A 23,299-nucleotide genomic window follows, 5' to 3' on the forward strand; every position below is an offset into this window, starting at 1 on the left:
TATGTTAACACCTTTGGATTTTGAGTGAAAATGGCCCGGAAGCGAAATTGAAAAAAATTCGTATTTTAACCATTTATATGTGTAAGACTCTTAAACTTGAGCGTTTCCTTACAGATTCGTCGAAAAACATCGAAAGAAACAAAGGTTTTTCAAATAGTGATTCGGATGCCTCCACGAGGGTCTTTTCGTAAGGGTTGAGGTTGTGAAGTCTTTTCGACACGAGTAAATGTTTTTTTTCTTCCATATTTTAAGCTTAGGACAATCTTTTGTGGATATGGTATGATACTAAAACGAGAAAACAACTTTTCAGATCGAGTTAACGACCCTGTCCCAATGGGCAAAAAAGTTCCTATGTTAACACCTATGGATTTTGAGTGAAAAATTGCCCGGAAGCGAAAGTGAAAAAAATTCGTATTTTAACCATTTATATGTGTAAGACTCTTTAACTTGAGCGTTTCCTTACAGATTCGTCGAAAAACATCGAAAGAAACAAAGGTTTTTCAAATAGTGATTCGGATGCCTCCACGAGGGTCTTTTCGTAAGGGTTGAGGTTGTGATGTCTTTTCGACACGAGTAAATGTTTTTTTTCTTCCATATTTTAAGCTTAGGACAATCTTTAGTGGATATGGTATGATACTAAAACGAGAAAACAACTTTTCAGATCGAGTTAATGACCCTGTCCCAATGGGCAAAAAAGTTCCTATGTTAACACCTATGGATTTTGAGTGAAAAATGGCCCGGAAGCGAAAGTGAAAAAAATTCGTATTTTAACCATTTATATGTGTAAGACTCTTGAACTTGAGTGTTTCCTTACAGATTGGTCGAAAAACATCGAAAGAAACAAAGGTTTTCCACATAGTCATTCGGGTGCCTCCACGAGGGTCTTTTCGTAAGGGTTGAGGTTGTGAAGTCTTTTCGACACGAGTAAATGTATTTTTTCTTCCATATTTTAAGCTTAGGACAATCTTTAGTGGATATGGTATGATACTAAAACAAGAAAACAACTTTTCAGATCGAGTTAACGACCCTGTCCCAATGGGCAAAAAAGTTCCTATGTGTTCCTATGGATTTTGAGTGAAAAATGGCCCGGAAGCGAAAGTGAAAAAAATTCGTATTTTAACCATTTATATGTGTAAGACTCTTAAACTTGAGCGTTTCCTTACAGATTCGTCGAAAAAAATCGAAAGAAACAAAGGTTTTTGACATAGTCATTCGGGTGCCTCCACGAGGGACTTTTCGTAAGGGTTGAGGTTGTGAAGTCTTTTCGACACGAGTAAATGTTTTTTTTCTTCCATATTTTAAGCTTAGGACAATCTTTAGTGGATATGGTATGATACTAAAACGAGAAAACAACTTTTCAGATCGAGTTAACTACCCTGTCCCAATGGGCAAAAAAGTTCCTATGTTAACACCTATGGATTTTGAGTGAAAAATGGCCCGGAAGCGAAAGTGAAAAAAATTCATATTTTAACCTTTTATATGTGTAAGACTCTTTAACTTGAGCGTTTCCTTACAGATTCGTCGAAAAACATCGAAAGAAACAAAGGTTTTTCAAATAGTGATTCGGATGCCTCCACGAGGGTCTTTTCGTAAGGGTTGAGGTTGTGAAGTCTTTTCGACACGAGTAAATGTTTTTTTTCTTCCATATTTTAAGCTTAGGACAATCTTTAGTGGATATGGTATGATACATAAACAAGAAAACAACTTTTCAGATCGAGTTAACGACCCTGTCCCAATGGGCAAAAAAGTTCCTATGTGTTCCTATGGATTTTGAGTGAAAAATGGCCCGGAAGCGAAAGTGAAAAAAATTCGTATTTTAACCATTTATATGTGTAAGACTCTTAAACTTGAGCGTTTCCTTACAGATTCGTCGAAAAACATCGAAAGAAACAAAGGTTTTTCACATAGTCATTCGGGTGCCTCCACGAGGGTCTTTTCGTTAGGGTTGAGGTTGTGAAGTCTTTTCGACACGAGTAAATGTTTTTTTTCTTCCAAATTTTAAGCTTAGGACAATCTTTAGTGGATATGGTATGATACTAAAACGAGAAAATAACTTTTCAGATCGAGTTAACGACCCTGTCCCAATGGGCCAAAAAGTTCCTATGTTAACACCTATGGATTTTGATTGAAAAATGGCTCGGAAGCGAAATTGAAAAAAATTTGTATTTTAACCATTTATATGTGTAAGACTCTTAAACTTGGGCGTTTCCTTACAGATTCGTCGAAAAACATCGAAAGAAACAAAGGTTTTTCAAATAGTGATTTGGATGCCTCCACGAGGGTCTTTTCGTAAGGGTTGAGGTTGTGAAGTCTTTTCGACACGAGTAAATGTTTTTTTTCTTCCAAATTTTAAGCTTAGGACAATCTTTAGTGGATATGGTATGATACTAAAACGAGAAAACAACTTTTCAGATCGAGTTAACGACCCTGTCTCAATGGGCCAAAAAGTTCCTATGTTAACACCTATGGATTTTGAGTGAAAAATGGCCCGGAAGCGAAAGTGAAACAAATTCGTATTTTAACCATTTATATGTGTAAGACTCTTTAACTTGAGCGTTTCCTTACAGATTCGTCGAAAAACATCGAACGAAACAAAGGTTTTTCACATAGTCATTCGGGTGTCTCCACGAGGGTCTTTTCGTAAGGGTTGAGGTTGTGAAGTCTTTTCGACACGAGTAAATGTATTTTTTCTTCCATATTTTAAGCTTAGGACAATCTTTAGTGGATATGGTATGATACTAAAACGAGAAAACAACTTTTCAGATCGAGTTAACGACCCTGTCCCAATGGGCAAAAAAGTTCCTATGTTAACACCTATGGATTTTGAGTGAAAAATGGCCCGGAAGCGAAAGTGAAAAAAATTCGTATTTTAACCATTTATATGTGTAAGACTCTTTAACTTGAGCGTTTCCTTACAGATTCGTCGAAAAACATCGAACGAAACAAAGGTTTTTCACATAGTCATTCGGGTGCCTCCACGAGGGTCTTTTCGTAAGGGTTGAGGTTGTGAAGTCTTTTCGACACGAGTAAATGTATTTTTTCTTCCATATTTTAAGCTTAGGACAATCTTTAGTGGATATGGTATGATACTAAAACGAGAAAACAACTTTTCAGATCGAGTTAACGACCCTGTCCCAATGGGCAAAAAAGTTCCTATGTTAACACCTATGGATTTTGAGTGAAAAATGGCCCGGAAGCGAAAGTGAAAAAAATTCGTATTTTAACCATTTATATGTGTAAGACTCTTAAACTTGAGCGTTTCCTTACAGATTCGTCAAAAAACATCGATAGAAACAAAGGTTTTTCACATAGTCATTCGGGTGCCTCCACGAGGGTCTTTTCGTAAGGGTTGAGGTTGTGAAGTCTTTTCGACACGAGTAAATGTATTTTTTCTTCCATATTCTAAGATTAGGAAAATGTTTAGTTGATATGGTATGATACTAAAACGAGAAAACAACTTTTCAGATCGAGTTAACGACCCTGTCTCAATGGGCAAAAAAGTTCCTATGTTAACACCTATGGATTTTGAGTGAAAAATGGCCCGGAAGCAAAAGGGAAAAAAATTAGTATTTTCACCATTTATATGTGTAAGACTCTTAAACTTGAGGGTTTCCTTACAGATTCGTCGAAAAACATCGAAAGAAATAAAGGTTTTTCACATAGTCATTCGGGTGCCTCCACGAGGGTCTTTTCGTAAGGGTTGAGGTTGTGAAGTCTTTTCGACACGTGTAAATGTATTTTTTCTTCCATATTTTAAGCTTAGGACAATCTTTAGTGGATATGGTATGATACTAAAACGAGAAAACAACTTTTCAGATCGAGTTAACGACCCTGTCCCAATGGGCAAAAAAGTTCCTATGTTAACACCTATGGATTTTGAGTGAAAAATGGCCCGGATGCGAAAGTGAAAAAAATTCGTATTTTAACCATTTATATGTGTAAGACTCTTAAACTTGAGCGTATCCCTACAGATTCGTCGAAAAACATCGAAAGAAACAAAGGTTTTTCACATAGTCATTCGGGTGCCTCCACGAGGGTCTTTTCGTAAGGGTTGAGGTTGTGAAGTCTTTTCGACACGAGTAAATGTATTTTTTCTTCCATATTCTAAGATTAGGAAAATCTTTAGTTGATATGGTATGATACTAAAACGAGAAAACAACTTTTCATCGAGTTAACTACCCTGTCCCAATGGGCAAAAAAGTTCCTATGTTAACACCTATGGATTTTGAGTGAAAAATGGCCCGGAAGCGAAAGTGAAAAAAATTCGTATTTTAACCATTTTTATGTGTAAGACTCTTTAACTTGAGCGTTTCCTTACAGATTCGTCGAAAAACATCGAAAGAAACAAAGGTTTTTCAAATAGTGATTCGGATGCCTCCACGAGGGTCTTTTCGTAAGGGTTGAGGTTGTGAAGTCTTTTCGACACGAGTAAATGTTTTTTTTCTTCCATATTTTAAGCTTAGGACAATCTTTAGTGGATATGGTATGATACTAAAACGAGAAAACAACTTTTCAGATCGAGTTAACGACCCTGTCTCAATGGGCCAAAAAGTTCCTATGTTAACACCTATGGATTTTGAGTGAAAAATGGCCCAGAAGCGAAAGTGAAACAAATTCGTATTTTAACCATTTATATGTGTAAGACTCTTAAACTTGAGCGTTTCCTTACAGATTCGTCGAAAAACATCGAACGAAACAAAGGTTTTTCACATAGTCATTCGGGTGTCTCCACGAGGGTCTTTTCGTAAGGGTTGAGGTTGTGAAGTCTTTTCGACACGAGTAAATGTATTTTTTCTTCCATATTTTAAGCTTAGGACAATCTTTAGTGGATATGGTATGATACTAAAACGAGAAAACAACTTTTCAGATCGAGTTAACGACCCTGTCCCAATGGGCAAAAAAGTTCCTATGTTAACACCTATGGATTTTGAGTGAAAAATGGCCCGGAAGCGAAAGTGAAAAAAATTCGTATTTTAACCATTTATATGTGTAAGACTCTTAAACTTGAGCGTTTCCTTACAGATTCGTCGAAAAAAATCGAAAGAAACAAAGGTTTTTCACATAGTCATTCGGGTGCCTCCACGAGGGTCTTTTCGTAAGGGTTGAGGTTGTGAAGTCTTTTCGACACGAGTAAATGTTTTTTTTCTTCCATATTTTAAGCTTAGGACAATCTTTTGTGGATATGGTATGATACTAAAATGAGAAAACAACTTTTCAGATCTAGTTAACGACCCTGTCCCAATGGGCAAAAAAGTTCCTATGTTAACACCTATGGATTTTGAGTGAAAAATGGCCCGGAAGCGAAAGTGAAAAAAATTCGTATTTTAACCATTTATATGTGTAAGACTCTTAAACTTGAGCGTATCCCTACAGATTCGTCGAAAAACATCGAAAGAAACAAAGGTTTTTCACATAGTCATTCGGGTGCCTCCACGAGGGTCTTTTCGTAAGGGTTGAGGTTGTGAAGTCTTTTCGACACGAGTAAATGTATTTTTTCTTCCATATTCTAAGATTAGGAAAATCTTTAGTTGATATGGTATGATACTAAAACGAGAAAACAACTTTTCATCGAGTTAACTACCCTGTCCCAATGGGCAAAAAAGTTCCTATGTTAACACCTATGGATTTTGAGTGAAAAATGGCCCGGAAGCGAAAGTGAAAAAAATTCGTATTTTAACCATTTTTATGTGTAAGACTCTTTAACTTGAGCGTTTCCTTACAGATTCGTCGAAAAACATCGAAAGAAACAAAGGTTTTTCAAATAGTGATTCGGATGCCTCCACGAGGGTCTTTTCGTAAGGGTTGAGGTTGTGAAGTCTTTTCGACACGAGTAAATGTTTTTTTTCTTCCATATTTTAAGCTTAGGACAATCTTTAGTGGATATGGTATGATACTAAAACGAGAAAACAACTTTTCAGATCGAGTTAACGACCCTGTCTCAATGGGCCAAAAAGTTCCTATGTTAACACCTATGGATTTTGAGTGAAAAATGGCCCAGAAGCGAAAGTGAAACAAATTCGTATTTTAACCATTTATATGTGTAAGACTCTTAAACTTGAGCGTTTCCTTACAGATTCGTCGAAAAACATCGAACGAAACAAAGGTTTTTCACATAGTCATTCGGGTGTCTCCACGAGGGTCTTTTCGTAAGGGTTGAGGTTGTGAAGTCTTTTCGACACGAGTAAATGTATTTTTTCTTCCATATTTTAAGCTTAGGACAATCTTTAGTGGATATGGTATGATACTAAAACGAGAAAACAACTTTTCAGATCGAGTTAACGACCCTGTCCCAATGGGCAAAAAAGTTCCTATGTTAACACCTATGGATTTTGAGTGAAAAATGGCTCGGAAGCGAAAGTGAAAAAAATTCGTATTTTAACCATTTATATGTGTAAGACTCTTAAACTTGAGCGTTTCCTTACAGATTCGTCAAAAAACATCGAAAGAAACAAAGGTTTTTCACATAGTCATTCGGGTGCCTCCACGAGGGTCTTTTCGTAAGGGTTGAGGTTGTGAAGTCTTTTCGACACGAGTAAATGTATTTTTTCTTCCATATTCTAAGATTAGGAAAATGTTTAGTTGATATGGTATGATACTAAAACGAGAAAACAACTTTTCAGATCGAGTTAACGACCCTGTCTCAATGGGCAAAAAAGTTCCTATGTTAACACCTATGGATTTTGATTGAAAAATGGCCCGGAAGCAAAAGGGAAAAAAATTAGTATTTTCACCATTTATATGTGTAAGACTCTTAAACTTGAGGGTTTCCTTACAGATTCGTCGAAAAACATCGAAAGAAATAAAGGTTTTTCACATAGTCATTCGGGTGCCTCCACGAGGGTCTTTTCGTAAGGGTTGAGGTTGTGAAGTCTTTTCGACACGAGTAAATGTATTTTTTCTTCCATATTTTAAGCTTAGGACAATCTTTAGTGGATATGGTATGATACTAAAACGAGAAAACAACTTTTCAGATCGAGTTAACGACCCTGTCCCAATGGGCAAAAAAGTTCCTATGTTAACACCTATGGATTTTGAGTGAAAAATGGCCCGGAAGCGAAAGTGAAAAAAATTCGTATTTTAACCATTTATATGTGTAAGACTCTTAAACTTGAGCGTATCCCTACAGATTCGTCGAAAAACATCGAAAGAAACAAAGGTTTTTCACAGTCATTCGGGTGCCTCCACGAGGGTCTTTTCGTAAGGGTTGAGGTTGTGAAGTCTTTTCGACACGAGTAAATGTATTTTTTCTTCCATATTCTAAGATTAGGAAAATCTTTAGTTGATATGGTATGATACTAAAACGAGAAAACAACTTTTCATCGAGTTAACTACCCTATCCCAATGGGCAAAAAAGTTCCTATGTTAACACCTATGGATTTTGAGTGAAAAATGGCCCGGAAGCGAAAGTGAAAAAAATTCGTATTTTAACCATTTATATGTGTAAGACTCTTTAACTTGAGCGTTTCCTTACAGATTCGTCGAAAAACATCGAAAGAAACAAAGGTTTTTCAAATAGTGATTCGGATGCCTCCACGAGGGTCTTTTCGTAAGGGTTGAGGTTGTGAAGTCTTTTCGACACGAGTAAATGTTTTTTTTCTTCCATATTTTAAGCTTAGGACAATCTTTAGTGGATATGGTATGATACTAAAACGAGAAAACAACTTTTCAGATCGAGTTAACGACCCTGTCTCAATGGGCCAAAAAGTTCCTATGTTAACACCTATGGATTTTGAGTGAAAAATGGCCCAGAAGCGAAAGTGAAACAAATTCGTATTTTAACCATTTATATGTGTAAGACTCTTAAACTTGAGCGTTTCCTTACAGATTCGTCGAAAAACATCGAACGAAACAAGGGTTTTTCACATAGTCATTCGGGTGTCTCCACGAGGGTCTTTTCGTAAGGGTTGAGGTTGTGAAGTCTTTTCGACACGAGTAAATGTATTTTTTCTTCCATATTTTAAGCTTAGGACAATCTTTAGTGGATATGGTATGATACTAAAACGAGAAAACAACTTTTCAGATCGAGTTAACGACCCTGTCCCAATGGGCAAAAAAGTTCCTATGTTAACACCTATGGATTTTGAGTGAAAAATGGCCCGGAAGCGAAAGTGAAAAAAATTCGTATTTTAACCATTTATATGTGTAAGACTCTTAAACTTGAGCGTTTCCTTACAGATTCGTCAAAAAACATCGAAAGAAACAAAGGTTTTTCACATAGTCATTCGGGTGCCTCCACGAGGGTCTTTTCGTAAGGGTTGAGGTTGTGAAGTCTTTTCGACACGAGTAAATGTATTTTTTCTTCCATATTCTAAGATTAGGAAAAATTTTAGTTGATATGGTATGATACTAAAACGAGAAAACAACTTTTCAGATCGAGTTAACGACCCTGTCTCAATGGGCAAAAAAGTTCCTATGTTAACACCTATGGATTTTGAGTGAAAAATGGCCCGGAAGCAAAAGGGAAAAAAATTCGTATTTTCACCATTTATATGTGTAAGACTCTTAAACTTGAGGGTTTCCTTACAGATTCGTCGAAAAACATCGAAAGAAATAAAGGTTTTTCACATAGTCATTCGGGTGCCTCCACGAGGGTCTTTTCGTAAGGGTTGAGGTTGTGAAGTCTTTTCGACACGAGTAAATGTATTTTTTCTTCCATATTTTAAGCTTAGGACAATCTTTAGTGGATATGGTATGATACTAAAACGAGAAAACAACTTTTCAGATCGAGTTAACGACCCTGTCCCAATGGGCAAAAAAGTTCCTATGTTAACACCTATGGATTTTGAGTGAAAAATGGCCCGGAAGCGAAAGTGAAAAAAATTCGTATTTTAACCATTTATATGTGTAAGACTCTTAAACTTGAGCGTTTCCTTACAGATTCGTCGAAAAACATCGAAAGAAACAAAGGTTTTTCACATAGTCATTCGGGTGCCTCCACGAGGGTCTTTTCGTAAGGGTTGAGGTTGTGAAGTCTTTTCGACACGAGTAAATGTATTTTTTCTTCCATATTCTAAGATTAGGAAAATCTTTAGTTGATATGGTATGATACTAAAACGAGAAAACAACTTTTCAGATCGAGTTAACGACCCTGTCTCAATGGGCAAAAAAGTTCCTATGTTAACACCTATGGATTTTGAGTGAAAAATGGCCCGGAAGCAAAAGGGAAAAAAATTCGTATTTTCACCATTTATATGTGTAAGACTCTTAAACTTGAGCGTTTCCTTACAGATTCGTCGAAAAAAATCGAAAGAAACAAAGGTTTTTCACATAGTCATTCGGGTGCCTCCACGAGGGTCTTTTCGTAAGGGTTGAGGTTGTGAAGTCTTTTCGACACGAGTAAATGTATTTTTTCTTCCATATTTTAAGCTTAGGACAATCTTTAGTGGATATGGTATGATACTAAAACGAGAAAACAACTTTTCAGATCGAGTTAACGACCCTGTCCCAATGGGCAAAAAAGTTCCTATGTTAACACCTATGGATTTTGAGTGAAAAATGGCCCGGAAGCGAAAGGGAAAAAATTCGTATTTTAACCATTTATATGTGTAACACTCTTAAACTTGAGCGTTTCCTTACAGATTCGTCGAAAAACATCGAAAGAAATAAAGGTTTTTCACATAGTCATTCGGGTGCCTCCACGAGGGTCTTTTCGTAAGGGTTGAGGTTGTGAAGTCTTTTCGACACGAGTAAATGTATTTTTTCTTCCATATTTTAAGCTTAGGACAATCTTTAGTGGATATGGTATGATACTAAAACGAGAAAACAACTTTTCAGATCGAGTTAACGACCCTGTCCCAATGGGCAAAAAAGTTCCTATGTTAACACCTATGGATTTTGAGTGAAAAATGGCCCGGAAGCGAAAGTGAAAAAAATTCGTATTTTAACCATTTATATGTGTAAGACTCTTAAACTTGAGCGTATCCCTACAGATTCGTCGAAAAACATCGAAAGAAACAAAGGTTTTTCACATAGTCATTCGGGTGCCTCCACGAGGGTCTTTTCGTAAGGGTTGAGGTTGTGAAGTCTTTTCGACACGAGTAAATGTATTTTTTCTTCCATATTCTAAGATTAGGAAAATCTTTAGTTGATATGGTATGATACTAAAACGAGAAAACAACTTTTCATCGAGTTAACTACCCTGTCCCAATGGGCAAAAAAGTTCCTATGTTAACACCTATGGATTTTGAGTGAAAAATGGCCCGGAAGCGAAAGTGAAAAAAATTCGTATTTTAACCATTTATATGTGTAAGACTCTTTAACTTGAGCGTTTCCTTACAGATTCGTCGAAAAACATCGAAAGAAACAAAGGTTTTTCAAATAGTGATTCGGATGCCTCCACGAGGGTCTTTTCGTAAGGGTTGAGGTTGTGAAGTCTTTTCGACACGAGTAAATGTTTTTTTTCTTCCATATTTTAAGCTTAGGACAATCTTTAGTGGATATGGTATGATACTAAAACGAGAAAACAACTTTTCAGATCGAGTTAACGACCCTGTCTCAATGGGCCAAAAAGTTCCTATGTTAACACCTATGGATTTTGAGTGAAAAATGGCCCAGAAGCGAAAGTGAAACAAATTCGTATTTTAACCATTTATATGTGTAAGACTCTTAAACTTGAGCGTTTCCTTACAGATTCGTCGAAAAACATCGAACGAAACAAGGGTTTTTCACATAGTCATTCGGGTGTCTCCACGAGGGTCTTTTCGTAAGGGTTGAGGTTGTGAAGTCTTTTCGACACGAGTAAATGTATTTTTTCTTCCATATTTTAAGCTTAGGACAATCTTTAGTGGATATGGTATGATACTAAAACGAGAAAACAACTTTTCAGATCGAGTTAACGACCCTGTCCCAATGGGCAAAAAAGTTCCTATGTTAACACCTATGGATTTTGAGTGAAAAATGGCCCGGAAGCGAAAGTGAAAAAAATTCGTATTTTAACCATTTATATGTGTAAGACTCTTAAACTTGAGCGTTTCCTTACAGATTCGTCAAAAAACATCGAAAGAAACAAAGGTTTTTCACATAGTCATTCGGGTGCCTCCACGAGGGTCTTTTCGTAAGGGTTGAGGTTGTGAAGTCTTTTCGACACGAGTAAATGTATTTTTTCTTCCATATTCTAAGATTAGGAAAATTTTTAGTTGATATGGTATGATACTAAAACGAGAAAACAACTTTTCAGATCGAGTTAACGACCCTGTCTCAATGGGCAAAAAAGTTCCTATGTTAACACCTATGGATTTTGAGTGAAAAATGGCCCAGAAGCGAAAGTGAAACAAATTCGTATTTTAACCATTTATATGTGTAAGACTCTTAAACTTGAGCGTTTCCTTACAGATTCGTCGAAAAACATCGAACGAAACAAGGGTTTTTCACATAGTCATTCGGGTGTCTCCACGAGGGTCTTTTCGTAAGGGTTGAGGTTGTGAAGTCTTTTCGACACGAGTAAATGTATTTTTTCTTCCATATTTTAAGCTTAGGACAATCTTTAGTGGATATGGTATGATACTAAAACGAGAAAACAACTTTTCAGATCGAGTTAACGACCCTGTCCCAATGGGCAAAAAAGTTCCTATGTTAACACCTATGGATTTTGAGTGAAAAATGGCCCGGAAGCGAAAGTGAAAAAAATTCGTATTTTAACCATTTATATGTGTAAGACTCTTAAACTTGAGCGTTTCCTTACAGATTCGTCAAAAAACATCGAAAGAAACAAAGGTTTTTCACATAGTCATTCGGGTGCCTCCACGAGGGTCTTTTCGTAAGGGTTGAGGTTGTGAAGTCTTTTCGACACGAGTAAATGTATTTTTTCTTCCATATTCTAAGATTAGGAAAATTTTTAGTTGATATGGTATGATACTAAAACGAGAAAACAACTTTTCAGATCGAGTTAACGACCCTGTCTCAATGGGCAAAAAAGTTCCTATGTTAACACCTATGGATTTTGAGTGAAAAATGGCCCGGAAGCAAAAGGGAAAAAAATTCGTATTTTCACCATTTATATGTGTAAGACTCTTAAACTTGAGGGTTTCCTTACAGATTCGTCGAAAAACATCGAAAGAAATAAAGGTTTTTCACATAGTCATTCGGGTGCCTCCACGAGGGTCTTTTCGTAAGGGTTGAGGTTGTGAAGTCTTTTCGACACGAGTAAATGTATTTTTTCTTCCATATTTTAAGCTTAGGACAATCTTTAGTGGATATGGTATGATACTAAAACGAGAAAACAACTTTTCAGATCGAGTTAACGACCCTGTCCCAATGGGCAAAAAAGTTCCTATGTTAACACCTATGGATTTTGAGTGAAAAATGGCCCGGAAGCGAAAGTGAAAAAAATTCGTATTTTAACCATTTATATGTGTAAGACTCTTAAACTTGAGCGTTTCCTTACAGATTCGTCGAAAAACATCGAAAGAAACAAAGGTTTTTCACATAGTCATTCGGGTGCCTCCACGAGGGTCTTTTCGTAAGGGTTGAGGTTGTGAAGTCTTTTCGACACGAGTAAATGTATTTTTTCTTCCATATTCTAAGATTAGGAAAATCTTTAGTTGATATGGTATGATACTAAAACGAGAAAACAACTTTTCAGATCGAGTTAACGACCCTGTCTCAATGGGCAAAAAAGTTCCTATGTTAACACCTATGGATTTTGAGTGAAAAATGGCCCGGAAGCAAAAGGGAAAAAAATTCGTATTTTCACCATTTATATGTGTAAGACTCTTAAACTTGAGCGTTTCCTTACAGATTCGTCGAAAAAAATCAAAAGAAACAAAGGTTTTTCACATAGTCATTCGGGTGCCTCCACGAGGGTCTTTTCGTAAGGGTTGAGGTTGTGAAGTCTTTTCGACACGAGTAAATGTATTTTTTCTTCCATATTTTAAGCTTAGGACAATCTTTAGCTGATATGGTATGATACTAAAACGAGAAAACAACTTTTCAGATCGAGTTAACGACCCTGTCCCAATGGGCAAAAAAGTTCCTATGTTAACACCTATGGATTTTGAGTGAAAAATGGCCCGGAAGCGAAAGGGAAAAAATTCGTATTTTAACCATTTATATGTGTAACACTCTTAAACTTGAGCGTTTCCTTACAGATTCGTCGAAAAACATCGAAAGAAATAAAGGTTTTTCACATAGTCATTCGGGTGCCTCCACGAGGGTCTTTTCGTAAGGGTTGAGGTTGTGAAGTCTTTTCGACACGAGTAAATGTATTTTTTCTTCCATATTTTAAGCTTAGGACAATCTTTAGTGGATATGGTATGATACTAAAACGAGAAAACAAATTTTCAGATCGAGTTAACGACCCTGTCCCAATGGGCAAAAAAGTTCCTATGTTAACACCTATGGATTATGAGTGAAAAATGGCCCGGAAGCGAAAGTGAAAAAAATTCGTATTTTAACCATTTATATGTGTAAGACTCTTAAACTTGAGCGTTTCCTTACAGATTCGTCGAAAAACATCGAAAGAAACAAAGGTTTTTCACATAGTCATTCGGGTGCCTCCACGAGGGTCTTTTCGTAAGGGTTGAGGTTGTGAAGTCTTTTCGACACGAGTAAATGTATTTTTTCTTCCATATTCTAAGATTAGGAAAATCTTTAGTTGATATGGTATGATACTAAAACGAGAAAACAACTTTTCAGATCGAGTTAACGACCCTGTCTCAATGGGCAAAAAAGTTCCAATGTTAACACCTATGGATTTTGAGTGAAAAATGGCCCGGAAGCAAAAGGGAAAAAAATTCGTATTTTAACCATTTATATGTGTAACACTCTTAAACTTGAGGGTTTCCTTACAGATTCGTCGAAAAACATCGAAAGAAATAAAGGTTTTTCACATAGTCATTCGGGTGCCTCCACGAGGGTCTTTTCGTAAGGGTTGAGGTTGTGAAGTCTTTTCGACACGAGTAAATTTATTTTTTCTTCCATATTCTAAGTTTAGGACAATCTTTAGTGGATATGGTATGATACTAAAACGAGAAAACAACTTTTCAGATCGAGTTAACGACCCTGTCCCAATGGGCAAAAAAGTTCCTATGTTAACACCTATGGATTTTGAGTGAAAAATGGCCCGGAAGCGAAAGTGAAAAAAATTCGTATTTTAACCATTTATATGTGTAAGACTCTTAAACTTGAGCGTTTTCTTACAGATTCGTCGAAAAACATCGAAAGAAACAAAGGTTTTTCAAATAGTGATTCGGATGCCTCCACGAGGGTCTTTTCGTAAGGGTTGAGGTTGTGAAGTCTTTTCGACACGAGTAAATGTTTTTTTTCTTCCATATTTTAAGCTTAGGACAATCTTTAGTGGATATGGTATGATACTAAAACGAGAAAACAACTTTTCAGATCGAGTTAACGACCCTGTCTCAATGGGCAAAAAAGTTCCTATGTTAACACCTATGGATTTTGAGTGAAAAATGGCCCGGAAGCGAAAGGGAAAAAAATTCGTATTTTAACCATTTATATGTGTAACACTCTTAAACTTGAGGGTTTCCTTACAGATTCGTCGAAAAACATCGAAAGAAATAAAGGTTTTTCACATAGTCATTCGGGTGCCTCCACGAGGGTCTTTTCGTAAGGGTTGAGGTTGTGAAGTCTTTTCGACACGAGTAAATGTATTTTTTCTTCCATATTCTAAGTTTAGGACAATCTTTAGTGGATATGGTATGATACTAAAACGAGAAAACAACTTTTCAGATCGAGTTAACGACCCTGTCTCAATGGGCAAAAAAGTTCCTATGTTAACACCTATGGATTTTGAGTGAAAAATGGCCCGGAAGCGAAAGGGAAAAAAATTCGTATTTTAACCATTTATATGTGTAACACTCTTAAACTTGAGCGTTTCCTTACAGATTCGTCGAAAAACATCGAAAGAAATAAAGGTTTTTCACATAGTCATTCGGGTGCCTCCACGAGGGTCTTTTCGTAAGGGTTGAGGTTGTGAAGTCTTTTCGACACGAGTAAATGTATTTTTTCTTCCATATTTTAAGCTTAGGACAATCTTTAGTGGATATGGTATGATACTAAAATGAGAAAACAACTTTTCAGATCGAGTTAACGACCCTGTCCCAATGGGCAAAAAAGTTCCTATGTTAACACCTATGGATTTTGAGTGAAAAATGGCCCGGAAGCGAAAGGGAAAAAATTCGTATTTTAACCATTTATATGTGTAACACTCTTAAACTTGAGCGTTTCCTTACAGATTCGTCGAAAAACATCGAAAGAAATAAAGGTTTTTCACATAGTCATTCGGGTGCCTCCACGAGGGTCTTTTCGTAAGGGTTGAGGTTGTGAAGTCTTTTCGACACGAGTAAATGTATTTTTTCTTCCATATTTTAAGCTTAGGACAATCTTTAGTTGATATGGTATGATACTAAAACGAGAAAACAACTTTTCAGATCGAGTTAACGACCCTGTCCCAATGGGCAAAAAAGTTCCTATGTTAACACCTATGGATTTTGAGTGAAAAATGGCCCGGAAGCGAAAGGGAAAAAAATTCGTATTTTAACCATTTATATGTGTAACACTCTTAAACTTGAGCGTTTCCTTACAGATTCGTCGAAAAACATCGAAAGAAATAAAGGTTTTTCACATAGTCATTCGGGTGCCTCCACGAGGGTCTTTTCGTAAGGGTTGAGGTTGTGAAGTCTTTTCGACACGAGTAAATGTATTTTTTCTTCCATATTTTAAGCTTAGGACAATCTTTAGTGGATATGGTATGATACTAAAATGAGAAAACAACTTTTCAGATCGAGTTAACGACCCTGTCCCAATGGGCAAAAAAGTTCCTATGTTAACACCTATGGATTTTGAGTGAAAAATGGCCCGGAAGCGAAAGGGAAAAAATTCGTATTTTAACCATTTATATGTGTAACACTCTTAAACTTGAGCGTTTCCTTACAGATTCGTCGAAAAACATCGAAAGAAATAAAGGTTTTTCACATAGTCATTCGGGTGCCTCCACGAGGGTCTTTTCGTAAGGGTTGAGGTTGTGAAGTCTTTTCGACACGAGTAAATGTATTTTTTCTTCCATATTTTAAGCTTAGGACAATCTTTAGTTGATATGGTATGATACTAAAACGAGAAAACAACTTTTCAGATCGAGTTAACGACCCTGTCCCAATGGGCAAAAAAGTTCCTATGTTAACACCTATGGATTTTGAGTGAAAAATGGCCCGGAAGCGAAAGGGAAAAAATTCGTATTTTAACCATTTATATGTGTAAGACTCTTAAACTTGAGCGTTTCCTTACAGATTCGTCGAAAAACATCGAAAGAAATAAAGGTTTTTCACATAGTCATTCGGGTGCCTCCACGAGGGTCTTTTCGTAAGGGTTGAGGTTGTGAAGTCTTTTCGACACGAGTAAATGTATTTTTTCTTCCATATTTTAAGCTTAGGACAATCTTTAGTTGATATGGTATGATACTAAAACGAGAAAACAACTTTTCAGATCGAGTTAACGACCCTGTCCCAATGGGCAAAAAAGTTCCTATGTTAACACCTATGGATTTTGAGTGAAAAATGGCCCGGAAGCGAAAGTGAAAAAAATTCGTATTTTAACCATTTATATGTGTAAGACTCTTAAACTTGAGGGTTTTCTTACAGATTCGTCGAAAAACATCGAAAGAAACAAAGGTTTTTCAAATAGTGATTCGGATGCCTCCACGAGGGTCTTTTCGTAAGGGTTGAGGTTGTGAAGTCTTTTCGACACGAGTAAATGTTTTTTTTCTTCCATATTTTAAGCTTAGGACAATCTTTAGTGGATATGGTATGATACTAAAACGAGAAAACAACTTTTCAGATCGAGTTAACGACCCTGTCTCAATGGGCAAAAAAGTTCCTATGTTAACACCTATGGATTTTGAGTGAAAAATGGCCCGGAAGCGAAAGGGAAAAAAATTCGTATTTTAACCATTTATATGTGTAACACTCTTAAACTTGAGGGTTTCCTTACAGATTCGTCGAAAAACATCGAAAGAAATAAAGGTTTTTCACATAGTCATTCGGGTGCCTCCACGAGGGTCTTTTCGTAAGGGTTGAGGTTGTGAAGTCTTTTCGACACGAGTAAATGTATTTTTTCTTCCATATTCTAAGTTTAGGACAATCTTTAGTGGATATGGTATGATACTAAAACGAGAAAACAACTTTTCAGATCGAGTTAACGACCCTGTCTCAATGGGCAAAAAAGTTCCTATGTTAACACCTATGGATTTTGAGTGAAAAATGGCCCGGAAGCGAAAGGGAAAAAAATTCGTATTTTAACCATTTATATGTGTAACACTCTTAAACTTGAGCGTTTCCTTACAGATTCGTCGAAAAACATCGAAAGAAATAAAGGTTTTTCACATAGTCATTCGGGTGCCTCCACGAGGGTCTTTTCGTAAGGGTTGAGGTTGTGAAGTCTTTTCGACACGAGTAAATGTATTTTTTCTTCCATATTTTAAGCTTAGGACAATCTTTAGTGGATATGGTATGATACTAAAATGAGAAAACAACTTTTCAGATCGAGTTAACGACCCTGTCCCAATGGGCAAAAAAGTTCCTATGTTAACACCTATGGATTTTGAGTGAAAAATGGCCCGGAAGCGAAAGGGAAAAAATTCGTATTTTAACCATTTATATGTGTAACACTCTTAAACTTGAGCGTTTCCTTACAGATTCGTCGAAAAACATCGAAAGAAATAAAGGTTTTTCACATAGTCATTCGGGTGCCTCCACGAGGGTCTTTTCGTAAGGGTTGAGGTTGTGAAGTCTTTTCGACACGAGTAAATGTATTTTTTCTTCCATATTTTAAGCTTAGGACAATCTTTAGTTGATATGGTATGATACTAAAACGAGAAAACAACTTTTCAGATCGAGTTAACGACCCTGTCCCAATGGGCAAAAAAGTTCCTATGTTAACACCTATGGATTTTGAGTGAAAAATGGCCCGGAAGCGAAAGGGAAAAAATTCGTATTTTAACCATTTATATGTGTAACACTCTTAAACTTGAGCGTTTCCTTACAGATTCGTCGAAAAACATCGAAAGAAATAAAGGTTTTTCACATAGTCATTCGGGTGCCTCCACGAGGGTCTTTTCGTAAGGGTTGAGGTTGTGAAGTCTTTTCGACACGAGTAAATGTATTTTTTCTTCCATATTTTAAGCTTAGGACAATCTTTAGTTGATATGGTATGATACTAAAACGAGAAAACAACTTTTCAGATCGAGTTAACGACCCTGTCCCAATGGGCAAAAAAGTTCCTATGTTAACACCTATGGATTTTGAGTGAAAAATGGCCCGGAAGCGAAAGTGAAAAAAATTCGTATTTTAACCATTTATATGTGTAAGACTCTTAAACTTGAGTGTTTTCTTACAGATTCGTCGAAAAACATTGAAAGAAACAAAGGTTTTTCAAATAGTGATTCGGATGCCTCCACGAGGGTCTTTTCGTAAGGGTTGAGGTTGTGAAGTCTTTTCGACACGAGTAAATGTTTTTTTTCTTCCATATTTTAAGCTTAGGACAATCTTTAGTGGATATGGTATGATACTAAAACGAGAAAACAACTTTTCAGATCGAGTTAACGACCCTGTCTCAATGGGCAAAAAAGTTCCTATGTTAACACCTATGGATTTTGAGTGAAAAATGGCCCGGAAGCGAAAGGGAAAAAAATTCGTATTTTAACCATTTATATGTGTAACACTCTTAAACTTGAGGGTTTCCTTACAGATTCGTCGAAAAACATCGAAAGAAATAAAGGTTTTTCACATAGTCATTCGGGTGCCTCCACGAGGGTCTTTTCGTAAGGGTTGAGGTTGTGAAGTCTTTTCGACACGAGTAAATGTATTTTTTCTTCCATATTCTAAGTTTAGGACAATCTTTAGTGGATATGGTATGATACTAAAACGAGAAAACAACTTTTCAGATCGAGTTAACGACCCTGTCTCAATGGGCAAAAAAGTTCCTATGTTAACACCTATGGATTTTGAGTGAAAAATGGCCCGGAAGCGAAAGGGAAAAAATTCGTATTTTAACCATTTATATGTGTAACACTCTTAAACTTGAGCGTTTCCTTACAGATTCGTCGAAAAACATCGAAAGAAATAAAGGTTTTTCACATAGTCATTCGGGTGCCTCCACGAGGGTCTTTTCGTAAGGGTTGAGGTTGTGAAGTCTTTTCGACACGAGTAAATGTATTTTTTCTTCCATATTTTAAGCTTAGGACAATCTTTAGTTGATATGGTATGATACTAAAACGAGAAAACAACTTTTCAGATCGAGTTAACGACCCTGTCCCAATGGGCAAAAAAGTTCCTATGTTAACACCTATGGATTTTGAGTGAAAAATGGCCCGGAAGCGAAAGTGAAAAAAATTCGTATTTTAACCATTTATATGTGTAAGACTCTTAAACTTGAGTGTTTTCTTACAGATTCGTCGAAAAACATCGAAAGAAACAAAGGTTTTTCAAATAGTGATTCGGATGCCTCCACGAGGGTCTTTTCGTAAGGGTTGAGGTTGTGAAGTCTTTTCGACACGAGTAAATGTTTTTTTTCTTCCATATTTTAAGCTTAGGACAATCTTTAGTGGATATGGTATGATACTAAAACGAGAAAACAACTTTTCAGATCGAGTTAACGACCCTGTCTCAATGGGCAAAAAAGTTCCTATGTTAACACCTATGGATTTTGAGTGAAAAATGGCCCGGAAGCGAAAGGGAAAAAAATTCGTATTTTAACCATTTATATGTGTAACACTCTTAAACTTGAGGGTTTCCTTACAGATTCGTCGAAAAACATCGAAAGAAATAAAGGTTTTTCACATAGTCATTCGGGTGCCTCCACGAGGGTCTTTTCGTAAGGGTTGAGGTTGTGAAGTCTTTTCGACACGAGTAAATGTATTTTTTCTTCCATATTTTAAGCTTAGGACAATCTTTAGTGGATATGGTATGATACTAAAATGAGAAAACAACTTTTCAGATCGAGTTAACGACCCTGTCCCAATGGGCAAAAAAGTTCCTATGTTAACACCTATGGATTTTGAGTGAAAAATGGCCCGGAAGCGAAAGGGAAAAAATTCGTATTTTAACCATTTATATGTGTAACACTCTTAAACTTGAGCGTTTCCTTACAGATTCGTCGAAAAACATCGAAAGAAATAAAGGTTTTTCACATAGTCATTCGGGTGCCTCCACGAGGGTCTTTTCGTAAGGGTTGAGGTTGTGAAGTCTTTTCGACACGAGTAAATGTATTTTTTCTTCCATATTTTAAGCTTAGGACAATCTTTAGTTGATATGGTATGATACTAAAACGAGAAAACAACTTTTCAGATCGAGTTAACGACCCTGTCCCAATGGGCAAAAAAGTTCCTATGTTAACACCTATGGATTTTGAGTGAAAAATGGCCCGGAAGCGAAAGGGAAAAAATTCGTATTTTAACCATTTATATGTGTAACACTCTTAAACTTGAGCGTTTCCTTACAGATTCGTCGAAAAACATCGAAAGAAATAAAGGTTTTTCACATAGTCATTCGGGTGCCTCCACGAGGGTCTTTTCGTAAGGGTTGAGGTTGTGAAGTCTTTTCGACACGAGTAAATGTATTTTTTCTTCCATATTTTAAGCTTAGGACAATCTTTAGTTGATATGGTATGATACTAAAACGAGAAAACAACTTTTCAGATCGAGTTAACGACCCTGTCCCAATGGGCAAAAAAGTTCCTATGTTAACACCTATGGATTTTGAGTGAAAAATGGCCCGGAAGCGAAAGTGAAAAAAATTCGTATTTTAACCATTTATATGTGTAAGACTCTTAAACTTGAGTGTTTTCTTACAGATTCGTCGAAAAACATCGAAAGAAACAAAGGTTTTTCAAATAGTGATTCGGATGCCTCCACGAGGGTCTTTTCGTAAGGGTTGAGGTTGTGAAGTCTTTTCGACACGAGTAAATGTTTTTTTTCTTCCATATTTTAAGCTTAGGACAATCTTTAGTGGATATGGTATGATACTAAAACGAGAAAACAACTTTTCAGATCGAGTTAACGACCCTGTCTCAATGGGCAAAAAAGTTCCTATGTTAACACCTATGGATTTTGAGTGAAAAATGGCCCGGAAGCGAAAGGGAAAAAAATTCGTATTTTAACCATTTATATGTGTAACACTCTTAAACTTGAGGGTTTCCTTACAGATTCGTCGAAAAACATCGAAAGAAATAAAGGTTTTTCACATAGTCATTCGGGTGCCTCCACGAGGGTCTTTTCGTAAGGGTTGAGGTTGTGAAGTCTTTTCGACACGAGTAAATGTATTTTTTCTTCCATATTCTAAGTTTAGGACAATCTTTAGTGGATATGGTATGATACTAAAACGAGAAAACAACTTTTCAGATCGAGTTAACGACCCTGTCTCAATGGGCAAAAAAGTTCCTATGTTAACACCTATGGATTTTGAGTGAAAAATGGCCCGGAAGCGAAAGGGAAAAAAAATCGTATTTTAACCATTTATATGTGTAACACTCTTAAACTTGAGCGTTTCCTTACAGATTCGTCGAAAAACATCGAAAGAAATAAAGGTTTTTCACATAGTCATTCGGGTGCCTCCACGAGGGTCTTTTCGTAAGGGTTGAGGTTGTGAAGTCTTTTCGACACGAGTAAATGTATTTTTTCTTCCATATTTTAAGCTTAGGACAATCTTTAGTGGATATGGTATGATACTAAAATGAGAAAACAACTTTTCAGATCGAGTTAACGACCCTGTCCCAATGGGCAAAAAAGTTCCTATGTTAACACCTATGGATTTTGAGTGAAAAATGGCCCGGAAGCGAAAGGGAAAAAATTCGTATTTTAACCATTTATATGTGTAACACTCTTAAACTTGAGCGTTTCCTTACAGATTCGTCGAAAAACATCGAAAGAAATAAAGGTTTTTCACATAGTCATTCGGGTGCCTCCACGAGGGTCTTTTCGTAAGGGTTGAGGTTGTGAAGTCTTTTCGACACGAGTAAATGTATTTTTTCTTCCATATTTTAAGCTTAGGACAATCTTTAGTGGATATGGTATGATACTAAAATGAGAAAACAACTTTTCAGATCGAGTTAACGACCCTGTCCCAATGGGCAAAAAAGTTCCTATGTTAACACCTATGGATTTTGAGTGAAAAATGGCCCGGAAGCGAAAGGGAAAAAATTCGTATTTTAACCATTTATATGTGTAACACTCTTAAACTTGAGCGTTTCCTTACAGATTCGTCGAAAAACATCGAAAGAAATAAAGGTTTTTCACATAGTCATTCGGGTGCCTCCACGAGGGTCTTTTCGTAAGGGTTGAGGTTGTGAAGTCTTTTCGACACGAGTAAATGTATTTTTTCTTCCATATTTTAAGCTTAGGACAATCTTTAGTTGATATGGTATGATACTAAAACGAGAAAACAACTTTTCAGATCGAGTTAACGACCCTGTCCCAATGGGCAAAAAAGTTCCTATGTTAACACCTATGGATTTTGAGTGAAAAATGGCCCGGAAGCGAAAGGGAAAAAATTCGTATTTTAACCATTTATATGTGTAACACTCTTAAACTTGAGCGTTTCCTTACAGATTCGTCGAAAAACATCGAAAGAAATAAAGGTTTTTCACATAGTCATTCGGGTGCCTCCACGAGGGTCTTTTCGTAAGGGTTGAGGTTGTGAAGTCTTTTCGACACGAGTAAATGTATTTTTTCTTCCATATTTTAAGCTTAGGACAATCTTTAGTTGATATGGTATGATACTAAAACGAGAAAACAACTTTTCAGATCGAGTTAACGACCCTGTCCCAATGGGCAAAAAAGTTCCTATGTTAACACCTATGGATTTTGAGTGAAAAATGGCCCGGAAGCGAAAGTGAAAAAAATTCGTATTTTAACCATTTATATGTGTAAGACTCTTAAACTTGAGTGTTTTCTTACAGATTCGTCGAAAAACATCGAAAGAAACAAAGGTTTTTCAAATAGTGATTCGGATGCCTCCACGAGGGTCTTTTCGTAAGGGTTGAGGTTGTGAAGTCTTTTCGACACGAGTAAATGTTTTTTTTCTTCCATATTTTAAGCTTAGGACAATCTTTAGTGGATATGGTATGATACTAAAACGAGAAAACAACTTTTCAGATCGAGTTAACGACCCTGTCTCAATGGGCAAAAAAGTTCCTATGTTAACACCTATGGATTTTGAGTGAAAAATGGCCCGGAAGCGAAAGGGAAAAAAATTCGTATTTTAACCATTTATATGTGTAACACTCTTAAACTTGAGGGTTTCCTTACAGATTCGTCGAAAAACATCGAAAGAAATAAAGGTTTTTCACATAGTCA

Source organism: Cucurbita pepo, chromosome 20, assembly GCF_057944985.1.
Source record: "Cucurbita pepo subsp. pepo isolate OVF chromosome 20, ASM5794498v1, whole genome shotgun sequence".
NCBI classification, from domain to species: domain Eukaryota; kingdom Viridiplantae; phylum Streptophyta; class Magnoliopsida; order Cucurbitales; family Cucurbitaceae; genus Cucurbita; species Cucurbita pepo.